Raw genomic sequence first — 18985 nt, 5'->3', positions numbered from 1 at the left:
GAAATTTCTATTTTAAACATGCTTTCAGCTCGCCCATCGCTGGAACTCTCTCCCTAAGCTTCAACCTCCCACGCCATCTCTCCTTACACTCCTCCCATTTCCTCTCCTCTTTGCCCTGTTCCAGTCTTCATATTCTTCTTCTTTTTTAAAATGCAGATCTGTTTATTGATCTCTTTGTTTCACAATTTTATTACAAGCCAAGCTTTCTTCTTCCATACTCCAAGTGTCATACCAAGGTAGTTTCTTCAGTAAGGCATTTTCTATCCCTGAGAGGAACTGTGGCATCAGCTGCTAAAACAATAATCTTTTCACCTCAGTACTTAAAGATGGTTTAAATGTGGGAGGAGAGAACTTAAAGGGATTATGTCTGTTGCTTCTATTTTCTCAGCGAATATGAGATATGCTCTTCTGTTGAGGTAGGGATGGGTCTAGGAGAGGTCTGACAGCTAAGGTGAGGGTTTCTGTCAATAGAAATTTACTGGGTTTCTAAACTATGATAAAATACCATATTTACATAGAATGATTCCTTAAACTAAGTCTACAAAAGTGTAGAATTGATTCTCTTGCTGGAGATGGATGATTCAGTTTACTGAGTGCTCTGGTCAATATGAGAAAAGTAGAAAAAGCAATGGAGAAGGAAAAAGTCAGCATAAGTAAACTAAAGTCAGGATACTGGAGATCACAGTCCTTGCTAATCCTTTCTCTCCCCCAACACAGACATGAATACACACATGCTCAGCAGTTTCGGCACCACCCTGGGGCTAGATAGCTATTCATCTTTCAGCTGAAAAAGGACAAAGGAGTCGCATAGTTATTTGTTGTCCCATAACAAATGACCTCAAATGTAGTAATTTAAAACACAACTACTAATTATCTCTCAGTTTTTGCAGGTCAGTCATTTGGGAGCAACTTAGCTGGGTGGTTCTGGCTCAGGATCGTTCATGGGCTGTGTCATCTGAAAGCCAGACTGGGGCTGGAGGATCTGCTTCCAATCCCATTCACATGGTTGCCGGCAGGAAGCTTCAGTTCCTCACCACATGGGCTTCTCTACAGTGTTGCTCATGACACGGCCTCTAGCTGCTTTCAGAGCGAGTGATCGAAGAAAGAAAACCACCACAGTGAAAGCTGAAATGCCTTCTGTAACTTGATCTTAGGAGTGACATACCATCACTTCCGCAGTGTTTGGTTGGTCATAGATCATCTGTGGTACAGTATGGAAGGGGACTATATGAGGGTGTGAATACTAGGGGCAGAGATCACTGGGGACATTTTGGAGGCTGGTTACCACAGGAGTCTTTGCAAAAACATTTTGTGTGTGTGTGTGTCTCTGTGTGAGCTCATACCTTAAAATGTGTCGAACTACATCCCATACGAAGGGGGTGTAGTTTGAGAGTTAGTTGACTTCTGGATTTAATAATACTAGGACTGGGTAAAATAACAAATAATTGGTGGTGGTGGGGCACTAAAATATGTCTCGGGATTTTGTCATGTAGGGAAGATTTTTAAAAAGCTGCCATTTGGGCGCCTGGGTGGCTCAGTTGGTTAAGCGACTGCCTTCGGCTCAGGTCATGATCCTGGAGTCCCAGGATTGAGTCCCGCATCGAGCTCCCTGTCAACAGGGAGTCTGCTTCTCCCTCTGACCCTCCCCCCCCTCATGTGCTCTCTTTCTCTCATTCTCTCTCTCAAATAAATAAAATCTTAAAATAAATAAATAAAAAGCTGCCATTTACCATCACTTCTATTTTATAAAAAGGAATTTTGACATAAGAAAGGGGAAAGGACATAATCTCCAAATAAAGGACAATCTTTAAATTGAATAAATTTAGCTTTATTAAAAGCTCAATAACTTGCCTTTGCTTTTCTCATTTAACTGTGGACTGACAAAAATTTCATCCTATCTTGGTCCACAGACTGTCATTCAGGAACTACTGAGAACAGACATGGAATGTTCTAGTACCTTTAGTGATGAGTATGAGAATCATGTAGAAACACGCAACAATCCATTCAAAGTAAGTGCAAAAAGAAGAAGTTGAAATGGTTGATACATAAAGATAGCAATTTTATAAAATTATGCTTGTGAGTTGGAAGGGAGCAACAGAACTGGCAAATATTTATCAGTTTTTGTGTTTTTTTGCTGTTAATTTGTGTTCCTACCAATATTTAGATGTTTATTATTTAAGATAATTAAAGATGAAATATAAACAAATTGACCACTATTGCAGCATATTTAAATGTACCTAAAAGTAATACAAATGCATGGTGATGTTTGAACTTTTAAAATATTTTCATATTTAGTATATTTTACATTCATTCATCCTTTTTCTAAATAATCACCTCTTCATTTTATAGGTATGCATTTCTTTATAACCCACACAATGTTATTATTTGTGTCCCTATTACAGAAGATGAACTATGTGGGGGCACTGACTGGCTCAGTCAGCAGAGCACTCTTGATCTCAGGGTTGTGGGTTCAAGCCCCTGTTGGGTGTAGAGATTACTTAAAAATAAAATATATATAAAAAAGATGAAATATCTGACACTATCCATTAGAGGTGAACTTTGGATTGTTAGTTGTAGCCCTCAGAATTGATGGATTTGTAGAAATAAACCATTTTCATTTGGTTTCATTTTTGACCTATGGCAGTGTTTGCAAGGCTGAAGGCATGGACTGAGGAAGGGATCAATGATTAGCTTGTTCTGGCATTGACTGAATCCCACTAGAATCATGCTCTTCTCATTTAGGTTGAGAATTAAACTTGAGCAATATTTAGGAAAATAGTGAAAAACTTTCTCTTCAATAAAATCTTACTGTAAACATTCATGAGTTGGTTTAAAACCTACACATTTTTCTTTTTTTTTTTTTTTTTAAAGATTTTATTTATTTATTTGAGAGAGAGGGGGAGTGGGAGAGGGAGAAGCAGGCTTCCTGTGGAGCAGGGAGCCCAACGCGGGGCTCAGTCCCAGAACCCTGGGATCATGACCTGAGCCAGAGGCAGACGCTTAACGACTGAGCCACCCAGGCGCCCCTAAAACCTACACATTTTTCTCTTGATAATCTGGTAGAAACTACTGTTTTTGGTTGTTTTTTTTTTTTTTTTAATATACATGAACTCCATGTTATTACCAAGTTATATATATATTTTTAAAGTTTTAGAAAGTTTGTTTAGCATTATTACTTTTATAAATTATGCTTTCAGTTTTGATTTTATAACCAAATTGGTTATAAGAAATTGATGTTCTGTAAGTACTTCTATGACATTTTGCCAATTTTCAATTGGAGTGCTTTAGTTTACTTGAGGTATTTTTAAATGAAAGTAGCGAGCATTTGATTTTTTTAATCTATGGGTAGCTTTTTTGGTATAAGGACAATCCTGAAGTCATAGAGCTGCATAGAGTGAGACATTGGAACTCAGCTGTCAATGCTCTCCCTAATTTTTCTTCTTTTTTTTCTGGTTACAACTCTCATGCTAAATTCTGCAGACACTCAGACATGCCGTGTCGTGGCATGTTGTGTCTAACTGAGCACATTTTTGCTACTCACTGGCATAAGTTAGGGTAAATGTTAGGTGCCTGTATTTTTGCCATGGGGGAACATATGTACCATTATTTGGAACTTCTGGGAGCAAGCTTAGGACATTTTGATGACATTTTGTTATCTACCGACCATCAAACATGACTGCCCCTGCAAAGCTATGCTGACATGGTGGGGAGAGAATAAGAAGTCATAAAACAGACAGCACTTGAGGAAGAAGGGACCTTAGAGACAGATACATTATATTTTAGGGATGATAGCTAATTTTGAGAATGTTAACTGGTCATTACAGATTACGTGTCTTATGTAGATAACAGGTTTGAGCCAGGCCAAGCTTCCTAATGAATGTGAAACTAGTACAAAATTTCTTTTTCACAGCCATGAGTACTATGACATGAGGCAAGGAGTTAAATCCTTTTTTTAAAAAAAGATTTATTTATTTGAAAGAGAGAGAGCATAAACAGGGGGGAGAGGGAAAATCAGGCTCCCTGTGGAGCAGGGAAGCAGGGAGCCAGGACCTCGGGATCATGACCTGAACCAAAGGCAGGCGCTTAACTGACTGAGCCACCCAGGCGCCCCAACAAATCCTTTTTTTTGACAATAATGTGTGCTCTGTCTTAGAGGTTATGTTAACTGAGTGTTCTTAGTACAATTTATTTGCAAACCATCCAAACTATTCCAGGTTTTGCGAGATAAAAGACAGCCTCTTTTAAAGGATAACATCAAAGCCAGGACTTTCAGAGTGAGCCACTTAGCAGGCTGGTGAGTGCTATCCATGGAGCCTCAGAAGATGACCTTTCATCTTTTTAGCATTGATGGACCAAAGAAAAGAGTAACCTTGGAACTCCAATCTAGAAATTGTCATGCATTGTTCTAATTATAAACCACAAAATTGCTCAATCATTTATATATAGAAAAGATCTTGAATAGTGGCTGTCAGCACTTTCCTTTAAAATCAAAGCACTACAGATAGAACAAGTTCTTATCTGACTTAAACTCACTCATAATTCCTGAATCCTTTTGAAGGTTGCTGGGGGTCACCAGTGGCTTGCTGGTGATTGATCTGGAAGCCTTGCTGAGTGGATTGTGGGTCTGGCAGTCATCATCATGGAAAGTGACCACCGGCGTCTCTCTCCCTCTAAGACTTGAAGTTAACTTTTATCGATTTCTCTTTCCATAAGAGTAAACCTCCCTTCTCCTGGAGATTAACATTTTGGGAAAAATAGGTAATCAGCGGGGATCTTCTAAGGGAGTTCTCTACTGAAATCTATAAAATAAATTTCCTGGTATAACATCACAGTCTCATTAGTATAATCTGTCACACTACATGCATTTTCTCTCTAACATCTACGACTCCAAGTATAATTCCCTTGTGAAAGAAATAAATACCAACTTCTTAGGCAGCCAGTCTTTCAATCTTTGTACCATTTCTACGTTTGAACTCATTTAACAGAATCAGAGGCTTCCGTTAAATCCATTAATGCAACATACAATTCACATTGTCATTTTCAGCATTTCTCTTGCACTGCAGTGTAGTATAGTTAGATTTCAGGCTCCAGAGTCAGACTACTTGGGTCCAAATCCTGGCACCACCAGTGACCAACTGTGTGATTTGGACGAGTTACATAACCTTTCTGGGCTTCAGTTTTCTCAGTTGTGAAATGGGAATCGTAACGGTACTTACTATGCAGCATTGTTAGAAGAACTAAATGAGATAATACATTCCACAAACAGAAATGTATTCACACTAGCTTAAATAAGTAAGGTTTTCTTTTCTTTCTTTTCTTTTCTTAATAGTAAAGCTATTTACTTGAGCAATCCCACGGATACCCAGTGACAGCTGGGATATATGTGACCAGAACTGGAGAGTGAGCAGCCTCTGAGGCTTCTCCCTCCATCTCCCACAGGCTTGCTAGCTTCCCTCTGTATGTTGGCTCTATTTTCTGCAGACCAGCGTTCTTGGCCTATCACTTGCCTATATCCAGAAATTCTTTCCTCCAAATCCATACAATTTATTAGATGAAGCACTCTTATCACCTGACTTCTGCTCCCAAGTTTCCAGATAAGAAGAAGTCCAATCAGCTGGGGCTGGAAGGGATGAAGCCTTGAGATAAGAATGGTGGCTATTTCCAAAGGCTGAGAGTGGCTTGGGGTCTCTAAGGAGGTGGTGTAATGGTGGGGGCGGGGTGGTGATAATTGGCAATGCTAGGATATTCATAGTGACAATGTTCCAGGGTGCCTAAAGGCTCCTCGTTTTGAGCATGAATTACTTATTTGAAAAATCTTTTTATGGAAGATAATATACCTATAGAAAAGGACACTAACATAAGTGTACAACTTGATGAATTTTGATAAACTGATAACCAGTGTAATCAGCATGCAGCTCAAGAAACAGAGGGTGACCAGCACGCATGTAGCCCCTTTTGCTCCCCTCTGGTCACTGCTCCTTACAGGTAGATTAGTTTTGCCAGTTTTGATACTTTGTACAAATGGAATCATAGCCTATGTACTTTTTCATGTCTGGCTTCTTTTGCTTAACATTGTTTGTGAGATAAATAATACATTATATGTTAAAAAAAAAAAAGGAGAAGATAGCAGGAGGGAAAGAATGAAGGGGGGGAAATCGGAGGGGGAGACGAACCATGAGAGACTATGGAGTCTGAGAAACAAACTGAGGGTTCTAGAGGGGAGGGGGGTGGGGGGATGGTTTAGCCTGGTGATGGGTATTAAAGAGGGCACGTATTGAATGGAACACTGGGTGTTATACGCAAACAATGAATCATGGAACACTACATCTAAAACTAATGATGTAATGTGTGGTGATTAATATAACATAATAATTAAAAAAAAACAACACCTTTTGCACTAAAAAAAAAAAACCACAAAAAAATAAACATGCAAATACCACACAACCTAGCAGTTGAACTCTGAATGTTTTTCCTAAAGAAATGAAGAGAAAAAAAAAAAAACTGTGCACAAATCTTTTTTTTTTTTAAGATTTTATTTATTTATTTGACAGAGACAGTGAGAGAGCAAGAGAGAGAGAGAGAGAAAGCGCACAAGCAGGGGGAGTTGGAGAGGGAGAAGCAGGCTTCCCGCTTAGCAGGGAGCCCAATGTGGGACTCGATCCCAGGACCCTGGGATCATGACCTGAGCCAAAGGCAGACACTTAACGACTGAGCCACCCAGGTGCCCCAAACTGTGCACGAATCTTAAAAACTAAACAAAACAAAACATTGTTTATGAGATTCATCAGTATTGTATATATTTGTAGGGCATTCTCCTTGCTGTAAAGTATTCATTTGGGTGAATACACTACTTTGTTGATCTAGTCTATCACTGATGGACGTGTAGGTTATTTTCTGTTTCTATTCCTCATGGTGTTGTTGTGAATTTGTTTTGTTGACCATGCACACATTATTACTGTTTACTTTTACCACCACAGGCTCATGCAGGGTGTGCTGAATTATTTTCCATCATGTATAATTGAATCGAGGGTCTCTTACGGGTGAATATTGTTATGCTTTTTATCTGGTGATTTTTCTTTTTTTATGTTATGTTAATCACCATACATTACATCATTAGTTTTTGATGTAGTGTTCCATGATTCAATGTTTGCGTATATCACCCAGCGCTCCATGCAGAACGTGCCCTCTTTAATACCCATCACCAGGCTAACCCATTTCCCCAACCCCCTCCCCTCCAGAACCCTCAGTTTGTTTCTCAGAGTCTATAGTCTCTCATGGTTCGTCTCCCCCTCCGATTTCCCCCCCTTCATTCTTCCCCTCCTGCTATCTTCTTCTTTTTTTTTTTTTTAACATATAAGGTATTATTTGTTTCAGAGGTACAGATCTGTGATTCAACAGTCTTGCACAATTCACAGTGCTCACCATAGCACATACCCTCCACCATAGCACATTCCCTCCCCAATGTCTATCACCCAGCCACCCCATCCCTCCCACCCCCCACCACTCCAGCAATTTCTTATCTTTTTATGTTATGAGTTTCATAGTGTGAGGGTAGGGTTATGTTTTAAACATTTTGCATACATGCAAAAAACCCTGCATATATTTTGAGAGGGTGCTCAACTATTTGTTGATGGAATGAATGAATTAACAAGTAAACAATGGTGTATGCCTTTTTCTTTTCTGAAAACATGCCCTATTTATAGGAGAGGCTCTAATTGCTGTATTTAGACAAGGCTGACCTGCTGCTTAGCCAAAGCTGATTGATCAAGGGGTCAGCACAGGACCCAGGCCAGGACAATCGTGTCTCTTTTCCAGGAATTTAAAATCTGGAACGAAAAGAGGGAGACTGGGCACTGCAGAGTCCATATGACTGTGCTCTAGAGAGAAGACCCATAGGCTCCTGCTGTTTGGTACCAAAGGCACCCTGGGTTCCTTGAAGCATATAAGTATCTGCATACATGACAGTTAAATAACAATGCAGAACTATTTGATTGAGTTCCAAAATGCAAAGTAGAGACAATAAATGCTGTAAAACGTCACAATATGGAGAGATCAGTGAAGACTAGCATCACTGCATATCCTGTTGTCTTAGCTTTCTTTTTTCAGGACAGCCACTGTGAATGTGATTGTATTTCCAAGCCAGAAACTGCAGAGTTAAGGCAACAGGACTTGGATCAGGGAACAAAGTGTGGGACTGCAGAGAAGAGGTGGTAGAGAGCCTGTAGGTGAAATTGTTAAGTCTTAGAAATTGATTTAACAAGAGGGTAAAGAGAGAAATCAAGATGGTGCCAGGTTTTGAGTTTTTATGTTAGGACAGATAATGGTAACACCATTACAAATAAGGACATTTGAGGAGAGCAAAGGCGAGGGAGTAAAGATGAGTTCAGCGTGGGATATATTAAGTTTAAAGTCCTGGTGAGACAATCAGATTGCTCTGGTCAAGAATACTGGCTTTGGAGTCCAGAGGACTTGGAGTTCATTTGTACTTTGCATCCCACTCTGTGATCTTTGGCATCTTATTTATTTGGCTTCTTTAAGTCTCAGCTCCCCATCTATACATTGATAAGGGTTAAAATGAGACAATGCCTATAAAGGGTTTAGCTTATTGCTTGGCAATTAAGTATTCATAAAACATGTATTAATAGGATGATGATGATGATGGTGTGCTGATGTCTGGAATGCAGCTTGAAGACAGGGACCAGAGTGCTGTAGGGAGGAATCTGCTTAGAGGTACATGCACATGATGCAAGGGAGCTGTTGACATTGGCAACAAAGAGTGTGGAGAGGAATCAGAAAGTAGCCCGTCATATCTTTTCAGGGAACAACACCTCTTAGGAGTCAGGAGAAGGAACAGGAGCCAGAGGAAGAGACTGAGCTAGAACTGTTTTGAGAGGAAGAAGGAGAAGCAAGTGGGCGCCTGGGTGGCTCAGTCGTTAAGCGTCTGCCTTCGGCTCAGGTCATGATCCCAGGGTCCTGGGATCGAGCCCCGCATCGGGCTCCCTGCTCGGCGGGAAGCCTGCTTCTCCCTCTCCCACTCCCCCTGCTTGTGTTCCTGCTCTCGCTGTCTCTCTGTCAAATAAATAAATAAAATCTTTAAAAAAAAAAAAAGGAGAAGCAAGAGAGGACAGGCTCAAAAGATCCAAAGGAAGAGGATGGTTAGCACCCAAGGCTCCAGTGAAGTCAAGGATACACCAAATTTTGGTTGGGTATCCTTTTTCTTTTTAAAGCTTGACTATCTGAAGCATCAAAGAAATCAACCATAGGGGCAACAATGTGTTAAGTCGCTCAGATGTGTAAGGAGATATTTAGGCTGAGTCCTCCAGGTAGCAGCTATCTGCAGGTCCTCTCTTGTCACTCTGGAGATGAACCAATACCTTCTAATTCTTACCGTGGCTTCTGGGCTTCTGTGTGTCTCCTCCCACACTGCCAGACTTCTGCCTGCTGCCACGGAGCCCTGGAGGAGAGCCAGGAAGATGAGCTGTTTAAAAAAAGAGAGAGAGAGAGAGAGAGAGAGAAAGGAAAAAAGACAGCTTTAGATTATTCAGGGTATTTGGGCAAGTCTTCCTCATTTTCATTTCCTGGAATGTTTCTGATTTTTAAAAATTTGCTTCTCCCCGCCCCCACCGCCCCGCCCCTTTCTCAAACACACCGGTAAAAATGAGTAAGGTTTTTGTACATACATGATGGTGGTAGGACTTTGAATATTTGTTCATAGAGATAAATTATTACCATAAAGTAATAAAGGTGAGGAAAACAGTGAGGTATGAGGAGAAAGGGAAATAGCGGTGAGTAAGGAGGTGTCAGGAAAGAAGAAAAGGGAGGATCAGAAAGCGGGATGAAAGGTGTGTTCTGGAAAACAGTTTGCCAAGTTTTTAAAAGTTTTGTTTTGCGGGTGGAATCCTGAGCTCAAGCGTCCCCTGTGGGAAACTAATCCATCTGCAGTGTTTTCTCGGCCTCCTAGCCAGAGCGTGGGCCTGGGCTCCACCAGCAAGGGTGTATGGGTGGGGTACGGCAGCTGCGGCGCGGTCGGGGGCGGGGGTGCAGTTCGGCCAGAGTGCCAGACCACCCACGGACAGCGATAGGAGTCGGCCCCGGCCCCCCCCTGCTACTCCGGGTTCTGGTGTGGTTCGGGTTCCCTACTCAGGAAACCCTGGAGTAGAAGCCCTGCTCATCTGGGATTAAAAGCATGTTAAGAAAATCCCGAAGCAAATTTGATCTTGGATTCTCTTGCCCTTATAGATCTTAAGTAACGTTTGAACTCCGTCTTGAGTTAAACATAATGGTCAGGTGGGTCTTTCAGGATTGGTAGAGTTTCTTCGCCCACCCCGCATTGTTTCAGTTAGCCAAAAAGGCTTGTCCTGACTTTGCAGGTGTGAGGAGTGTCTTTTAGGATTGTGGAAGAGGTGCCCTTTTAGGTTCACAGGGATTGGCTCTTCAGTATTTCAAACGGTATTGCTTTTTCCTCCCAGTTTTGGTTGATCTTGCCACACGACTGGATTAAGCTATTGTTTTTGTAAAGCCCCGGGGGTTTTTGTTGTTTTGCTAAGCATCCAAGCTGCCTGGCCTTTTCTTTGTTGTTACATTCAAAGTGTTTCCAAAACTCCAGACCACTGCTGGCGACGGGCAGCTCTTTCAGGAAGGCCTTTTCTACCGATATGGGTTTATTTTTGGACTTGGTTTCACGGGCCCGCTCGAAGCGGCTGAGGCTCTCGGAGTCGGAACCCGTTGCAGAACTGTCGGAGACATTCTCTCCGCACTCCCTAGGTAGGTTTTTCTCAAGGGCGAGGGCATTTGCAGGGCGCTGGCCCGACGGCTCAGCGGGGCCCACCGCGCCCTTTCTTCCCGCTCACCCGGCCAGCCGCCCTCGTCCTCGCTTTCGCCGCGCGTTTCCCACAATCCCCGGCGCCGCCGCCGCCGCCGCCGCCGCCGCTCCCGGACTCAGGCGAGTCCCGCGGCGGAGCCCGAGGCCTCGGCGGCCCTTCGGGCGCTGTCCGGAAAGTGGCGACCGCCCCCGCTCCCCACGCCTCCCGGGCTCGTGAGCGCCCAGGTTCGGCCATTTCCGGCCCCGCGCACTTCGGCAAGTTCCGCAGTCGCTTGTCGGAAATGGCTGCTCGCCGGCAGGGGGAGCGGGGGATCCGGCGCGGCCTGGAAGGCGGGCGGCGGGCGGCGAGAGCGGCTCTTGGGTACCCGAGTTTCGCGCAGGCGGCGGCGGCTCGTCCCTGAACTGGAAGCCTGTCGCACTCCTGGCGGCGGCGGCGGCGGCGGCGGCGGCTGGAGCTCCGAGCAGCCGGGGGCGGCGGCCCGGAAGCGCTCGTGGTAGGGATCGGGGGCTGGCCGCGAGCGCTGGGCACCGGGCGGGAGGGTGGGAGGGACCGGGTCTTGCAGTGCCGGGGCCGCGGGAGCCCGGGGGAGGCTGCAGCCCTGCGCGGCAGGGGCGTGCAGCCTCGGAGTAGGCCTTCCCAGCCGTCTCGGGGGCTTGGGGAGAGGACCTCCAGGGCCTTAGCCACCAGCGAGGAGGGGTAACCGGGCTCCGGGGGCTCCCAACACGACCCTCCCTTCTCCCGGCGTCCCTTGTAGCCCCAGTTCGGGTTGCCGCGTACCCACCTCCACCTCTTTTTCTGGAAGCTCGGCTTCAGCTGTGCACCCTTTTCTGCTGCCTAAGCCCTCCACCTTTCTTTTGCCCCCTGTGTTTGTCCAGGTGCTTGGGTAAGAGCATCTGTCGACGAAGGGGCTGCCCAGGTCTGCCCCCCTCCCATGTTCCCCGTGCACACACTCCCACCATCTGCTTCGCGCTGCGTTCAGACACAGTTGCCTGCAGCTGCTCCTCCTTTGGTGCTTTTCACGGGGTTCACCTCCTTTGATCGTAAGCCCGCAGTCAGAATAGCCACTTCCTGTCCTAGGGTCCAGGTGCCACTGTTCTCTGCATCTGGGACTCTTGGAGCACAGGTCCAGCTCTGTAGCGATGGGCCTAGTGCTGCCTGGACAGGAGAGGGGTTGCGGAGTGCTTGTCTACACTACTGAAATCTTAGTCGGGTGAGCCGACCCGCGCGCTGCAGGGGAGAGGACAAATCCCGAGCCCTTTGAAGATCAGGCAGGGCTGCCAGACTGCAGATAGTGTGTTTATCTCTTCTCCACATTGAGCCAGTGGTTCAGTTCCACTTTGTATATCTGTAGCTCTCAAAAGACTTGAATTTGGTGGATCTGGACTTCTTTTCTTTCCTTTTAAAAAATTCTAAGGGCTTCGTCAAGTGCTCTTAGTTCAACTCCTATGGAGGAGGAGGAGGAAATGCAGAACAACATATGTCCATTTTTTTCCCCATATGTGATTACTTAAGAGGTGTCTTTAGCAGTTCTTCCCCTCACTTTGTCCTTTTTTCTCTCTAATTAGGTAGCTTCAGTTTTGAAGGCTGGGCTCCCCATGTTTTGTTTTAAAAAGATCTTTGTGTGTTCCGGTCATGGAGACTATCTGCATTTCCCCCTGTTTTGCTCAAGATTAGTCTTGCACTCTATCTACAGTTATTATACTGTATATCCGGAGTTCCTGGGATAGTAACCTGTAGGGCCTTGATAGTCTTGAGTGAAGCTAAGCATTCTAAACAACTTATTTAGCAGGGGGACTTTTAAATATTTCCTGATGAAGGAAAGGCTGTCATCTAAAACTCTAATTTGGTGAGTTAAAAATACCTTATCCTGTGGGAATTTCCTGATCTTCCACCTCTGGGGGAGCCTGAGGAATCATAAGTACTCATAAGTGTGTGGGATACTCGCTAAGATGCTTTCTAGAGGAGAATTAGAATTGTGGATCATTGGAATCTTGAAACATTTATTTAATACCTAAGATACGGTCAGTGCTCTCAGGGGGCATGCCTCCTAACCAAATGATTGTCAAGAGTGTGTCTTCATTCCTTCATATTTGTCTCCATTTTCTAGGGAAAAAATGTTTGGCGTGTAGTTTGAATCTTTTAATGATTAGGCCTCAGAGTTTTAACCTATGAGTAAAAAGACTTTAAATGAACAGGTTAGAGAGAAATAGGTAGGGATTAAGCCTGAGTAGTGGACTTCTAGGACACAGTGGAAGGTTCAAAGGATGGTTGGAAGCTGTCAGAGAATGTGGGGATTAGATAAGGACATGCCCTTTCCCTCTAGGCACTAGGCTATCTGTTGAGTGAAAAGTCATTGAGGGGTGGTGCAGGAGTGAGGTGGTGGCAGGGCTGTGTGTTTGGTCCCTATCAGAGGTGAGACTGGCAAATAATGCCCTGGAGGAGGGTTGGAAATAGTGCCTGAAATAGAAGTAGAGTCAGGTATTAGGAAAATGAAAATCCCTCTAGATCTACTGTTGGTAGAGATTTGAGTGACTGCATGTGATAACTTCAGAGTGAGGCAGGGAATATGAATCTTCCATAAAGTCCTGAAACTGTGCACTTATTTCTGCTGGATATTAAGTTTATATCAGAAAACTTCTGTTAGCATATTTATTTCCATTTTATTTTTATTCCCTCTTAAATTTTGGTAACCCTTTTGAAAACCTGTAATGATCGGATAACTAAGAGGAAAGAGGATTTTTTCACGCATATGTATGTTCTGTGAAAATATCGGAGCTCAGACACATGTGAGTTTGAGAACTTAAGAGGGACAGAGGTAGGTTCACCTATAAGCATGATCTTTTCCTGCCTGAGCCAGTCCCACACACTCCTTGTACATTGGGAATTTTTCACATATCTTTGGTGATGTTACTAGGTGGAAGAGAGGCAGTATTAAACATTTTGTAATCTTGAGTGTGTAAGAGGAATATGGAGTCTCTATTTAGCACACATTTATGTCCTCTACACTCAAGCCGTAATGTTTAGTGTGGGATTTTGCTCACATGCATCAAAATGACCCAGTAAAATCCTAGGGAGGGAGCCATAGGAAGATGAACTATCTCAGCACTCAGCCACCTGTGTGGTTTGTAACCTAAGAGTGCTTTTACAGAAAAGTAGGTAAACTTTTTCTGTAAAGGACCAAATAATAACTATTTTAGGTTTTGCAGCTATTCAGCTCTGCTGTTGTAGAGTGAAAGCAGCATATACATAATACATATATACAATAAGTACATACAGTAGTACCTACTTATAATCCATAACTGAATGAGCAAGGCTGTGTTCCAGTGTAACTTTATTTACAAACCAGGCAACTGGCTGTAGTTGACCAATGCCTGCCCTAGTGCATCAGTCCCTCATACACATGACCTTACTTTTGTGAATTCCTCCACTTCTGTGCAATACCTTTTAGACTGGTCAGTGATGTTAATGATTACCATCCTGGATGTTTGCTTTGGTGACTGTTTTCTCTGTTATCCTGTCTTCTTATATTGTTATCATTTTAACCTTGTTCTCCAACATTTAACATATTTTAAACATTTTTTCAACAAATGTTTGATATTCTGTGGGAGGAAATGAATTAGATTGGGAATATACCCTTAGTTTGTATAATAAAAGAAATACATAAATACCTTATGATGGCAGGTTACAATAACGTCTTTTTTTTTTTTTTTTTAAAGATTTTATTTATTTAGGGACGCCTGGGTGGCTCAGTCGGTTAAGCGTCTGCCTTCGGCTCAGGTCATGATCCCAGGGTCCTGGGATCGAGTCCCGCATCAGGCTCCCTGCTCTGTGGGGAGCCTGCTTCTCCCTCTGCCTCTGCCTCTCTCTCTCTCTGTCTCTCATGAATAAATAAATAAAATCTTTAAAAAAAAAAAAAAGATTTTATTTATTTATTTATTTGACAGAGAGAGACCGCGAGAGAGGGAACACAAGCAGGGGAGTGGGAGAGGGAGAAGCAGGCTCTTTGCTGAGCAGGGAGCCCGACATGGGGCTCGATCCCAGGACCCTGGGATCATGACCTGAGCCGAAGGCAGGCACTTAACGACTGTGCCATGCAGGCGCCCCAATAATGTCTTAATTACTGTAGTTCTTTGCCATCATACAGTACTTTCATATATTTCTTTGTTACATGGGTTTTGATCTTTACAGTAACTCTGAGAGATAGGAGGCTAAATATTAACACTATTTCTTCTTTTGAGGGGAAGGAAAGGTAAGAAAGAAAACTGAGATGTAGGGAGGTTTAGTTATTTGACCAAGGCCAGTGGTAATAAGTGCAGAATTCTTAATCTGTCTCCATTTGAATATGTACAATGACATGAACCTTCCTGGGCAGCCCACTGGAATTTGTAGACTAGTTTTCTTTTTCCTTGTTGAGGTGCGGTTGGCCTCTCTGTAATTGTCACCTTTTAGGGCAGTATAAAACAAGTCTCTGCCTCTTCTCTATGACAGTTCTTCAGATGTTGGAAGGTAGCCATCATGTTTTCCCAAGACACAAATTGCAAACTGGTGTGCATGGGTCAAATGATGCCTGCACAGGTATCATTTGGCTGCCCAGCTTATGCAAAAACTTAAATTAGGAGTGGACTTTTAGAAATGGGGAGATTTCACATAAAAATTTCTTTCTGGTTTTTCTTGAGAAAAAAAATTAGAGGATTCAGTGATACAGAGCTCACATTTCTAACAGTAGTAATCTCCCGTAGATGGTAAATATACTCTCCATTTTGCTGAAGTCTCTACCTGCTGACTTCACTCATTTACTTCACTTTGAGGGCTTCTGTAGTTATTAAGATTGCTCTCCTTTTCCTAGGTCTTCTGTTCCACAGGATAAATAGTCCCATTTCCTTCAAATGTTTCTTATTCGACAGTTTCAAATGCCCTTAGTCCTCTGCCCTCCATTTACTTTGTTAATGCCCCTCTTTTTTTTTTTTTAAAGATTTTATTTATTTATTTGAGACAGAGAGAATGAGAGAGACAGAGAGCACATGAGAGGGGGGAGGGTCAGAGGGAGAAGCAGGCTCCCTGCCGAGCAGGGAGCCCGATGCGGGACTCGATCCCGGGACTCCAGGATCATGACCTGAGCCGAAGGCAGTCGCTTAACCAACTGAGCCACCCAGGCGCCCTGTTAATGCCCCTCTTAAAGTGGACTCAGCACAGCTTATAGTAGTCAGCATGCAGTGTCACCTTACAGAGAAGAGAGTAACCTTTACTCCTTTCCATTTTGACACTAGGTTTAAAAAAAAAAAAAAAAGCAGAAAAGCAAGATGATAAGGTCTGTGTTTCCCTAAGCAGTCCTCTTTCTTGACTACCTGAAATTATAGTCAACTGAAATCACAACTCTGTGTGTATGTGTATGCTACTGTTAAACCACATAATTTCCATGTAGTTTTGGGATCTAGTGCTGAACTTTGCCTTTATCTCTATTACATTTCATCTGCTTGGATATCCCAGACTGATAAAATCTTTTTGTATCCTGAAGTTTTTTCCAGCCTTGACTTACTCTTCCCAGCATGAGTTCTTTATCTCTGAAGTGGAGCTGTAAAGGATAAAAGCACTGTGGCTTAGAAAGTAATTGATGAGGACCCTGTTATTAATGGATTCAGTGGAAAATTAAGGGGGTGTACCTTCAAAGAAAGCATTATGCTTAAGATCTTGGAGATGAAACAAAAGGTCTTGGGAAGAGCCTTGCTGCCGTAAGTTGACATGTGGGTAATACTTTACCCCCCAGTAAAATAGGTATGTATGTGCTTTCTGTGTGCCAGTTGGTTGTAAATCAGTGGAGTCCAAGAATCTAAAAGGATCTTTGAGGTCATTTGGTTCAGTCCTTTAATTTATGATTTAAAAAAGGATAAGGAGTCAAGAAGGACAAGAAATTGTGAAGTTAGGGGACCTGATGAATCAGACGGTAATGAGAGAGGGACAGCAAAACTGGGGTCTCAATTTGAATTCACCCATGAAGGTTGCAGTTGGATGCCTGAGTCATAAAGCTGATTTATATATGACTTAGTACACTTTTACTTCAGTTCTCTGTGTCATTCATAGCGTAAAATAAAAACCATGTTTTCTCGAGACACGGAAACCTTAGAGAAATTAGTTTACACCCTAGGCACTTGCACATCAAGGTGACTGCTCCAGGAAGATACTTTAGCAAAATCCAGCGGAAAAACTTATTTTTGAAAACCTGTTTTTCTTCCCCCTCCCTCCAGTATAGTGGAATCTGTATTTTTTTTTTTTAAAGATTTATTTATTAATTTGAGAGAGCGAGAATGAGAGAGAGTACATGAGAGGGGGGAGGGTCAGAGGGAGAAGCAGACTCCCCGCTGAGCAGGGAGCCCGATGCGGGACTCGATCCCGGGACTCCAGGATCATGACCTGAGCCGAAGGCAGTCGCTTAACCAACTGAGCCACCCAGGCGCCCTGGAATCTGTATTTTTATACTTTGCATTATATTGTGAACATTTTCCAATTTTATATAAAATGATTGAAAAGCTTATCGACAGCTTGATAGTCATTTTAATGACATGGATTTTTATCATACTTGATACTTAACCATGCTTCTAATTTTGAACATTTAATTTAAATTTTTCTTTTTCTTTATGCTATTAAAAAGAATGCTGTGCTCACACGGACTACATTCCTAGAAAGTGAAATTGCTGAACATTTTAAAGACTTCTGTTATAAATGGCAAATTACTTTTCTGTTTACCTTCCAACTGATAAAAGCAAGAATACCTGCCACAGTGTGTAGCTGCCAGTGTAGTGCGGGGATGTACAGTACTTTGTTAAGTGGTACACTTTGTAATGTTGTAGTGTGAATATTCTTGACGTTAAATCCTTTTTCTCATTTGTGATTCTTACCTAATAATAATTTCTGGAAGTGGAATTGTAGGGTTAGAGTTGGGGGCACAGTTTCAGTGCTGCCAAATTGTGTTCTGGAATGTGTGCCAATTTTCAGTCGTAGCAGCAGAGTGTGGGAATGTTATCCTTGATCCTGGTTAGCACCATATATTATAATTTTACAATTCTTTGCTGATCTGTACGTGGAAAATGTCATTGTATCTTGTTTTATGTACGTTTCTATGATTTCCAGGATAATAAATCATTTAAAACTATTTATTATTTGGGCCCCTTCTTTTTGTATACTGGCACACCTCAGAGACATTGCAGGTTTGGTTCCAGATCACTGCAATAAATACCACAATAAAGCAAGTCAGATGAATTTTTTTTGTTTCCCTGTGCATATAAAGGTTATGTTTACACTGCAGCGTAATCTATTAGAATAGTGTACAATGGCATTATGTCTAAAAAATGTACATGCCTTAATTAAAAAAATACCTTATTTCTAAAATATGCTGTCATCTGAGTTTTCAGCAAGTCAGTCTTTTTGCTGGTGGAGGGTCTTGCCTCAGTGCTGACAGCTGCTGATGGATCAGGGTGGTGGTCCTAAAGGCTGGGGTGGTTGTGGCTGTTTCTTAAAATAAGACAGCAGTGAAGTTTGCCACATCAGTTGACTCTTTTCTTTCATAAACAATTTCTCTGTAGCATGTGATGCTGTTTGATTGCATTTTATGCACAGTAGAACTTCTTTCAAATTAGAGTCAGTCCTCTCAAATCCTGCCACTACTTTATCATCTAAGTTTCTGTAATATTCTAACCCATTTGTTGTCATTTCTACAGTCTTCACAGCATCTTCGCCAGTAGTTTCTATCTCAAGAAACTACTTTCTTTGCTCATCTGTAAGAAGCAATTCCTCATCCATTGATGTTTTATCACAAGATTGTAGCAGTTCACTCCCATCTTCAGGCTCCACATCTAATTCTAGTTCTCTGTTTCCACTACATCTGCAGTTATTTCCAACACTGAAGTCTTGAACTCCCCTCCCCAAGTCCTCCATGAAGATTGCAATTAGATTCTCCCAGACTTGTTCATGTTGATATTTTGACATCTTCCCATGAATCACAAATGTTCTTAATGGCACCTAGAATGGTGAATCCTTTCCAGAAGCTTTTCAATTTACTTTGCCCGGATCCATCAGAGAGATCACTATCTATGGTAGCTATAGCCTCACAAAATATATATTTTTTTAAATAATATGACTTGAGAGTTGAAATGACTTCTTGATCTGTG

At 42.6% G+C, this 18985-nt stretch overlaps 1 long non-coding RNA gene across 1 annotated transcript in view; it reads left to right on the top strand.

The window, feature by feature from the left end:
• Window positions 1-4685, top strand: part of LOC135363680 (uncharacterized) — a 41779-nt gene extending 37094 nt beyond the window's left edge. Inside the window, exons 2-3 of the long non-coding RNA XR_010409651.1 lie at window positions 1911-2009; window positions 4559-4685. This is a non-coding gene — a long non-coding RNA (uncharacterized LOC135363680). The remainder of the gene's footprint in view (window positions 1-1910; window positions 2010-4558) is intronic.
• Window positions 4686-18985: the final 14300 nt, after the last annotated feature.

The sequence above is a fragment of the Mirounga angustirostris genome, unplaced genomic scaffold, assembly GCF_029215605.1.
Source record: "Mirounga angustirostris isolate CCGP_5_RB_7025 unplaced genomic scaffold, mMirAng1.0.hap1 SCAF_2, whole genome shotgun sequence".
NCBI classification, from domain to species: domain Eukaryota; kingdom Metazoa; phylum Chordata; class Mammalia; order Carnivora; family Phocidae; genus Mirounga; species Mirounga angustirostris.
Note: the sequence above shows the minus strand (reverse complement) of the source record. Positions and strands in the feature narration are given on the sequence as shown.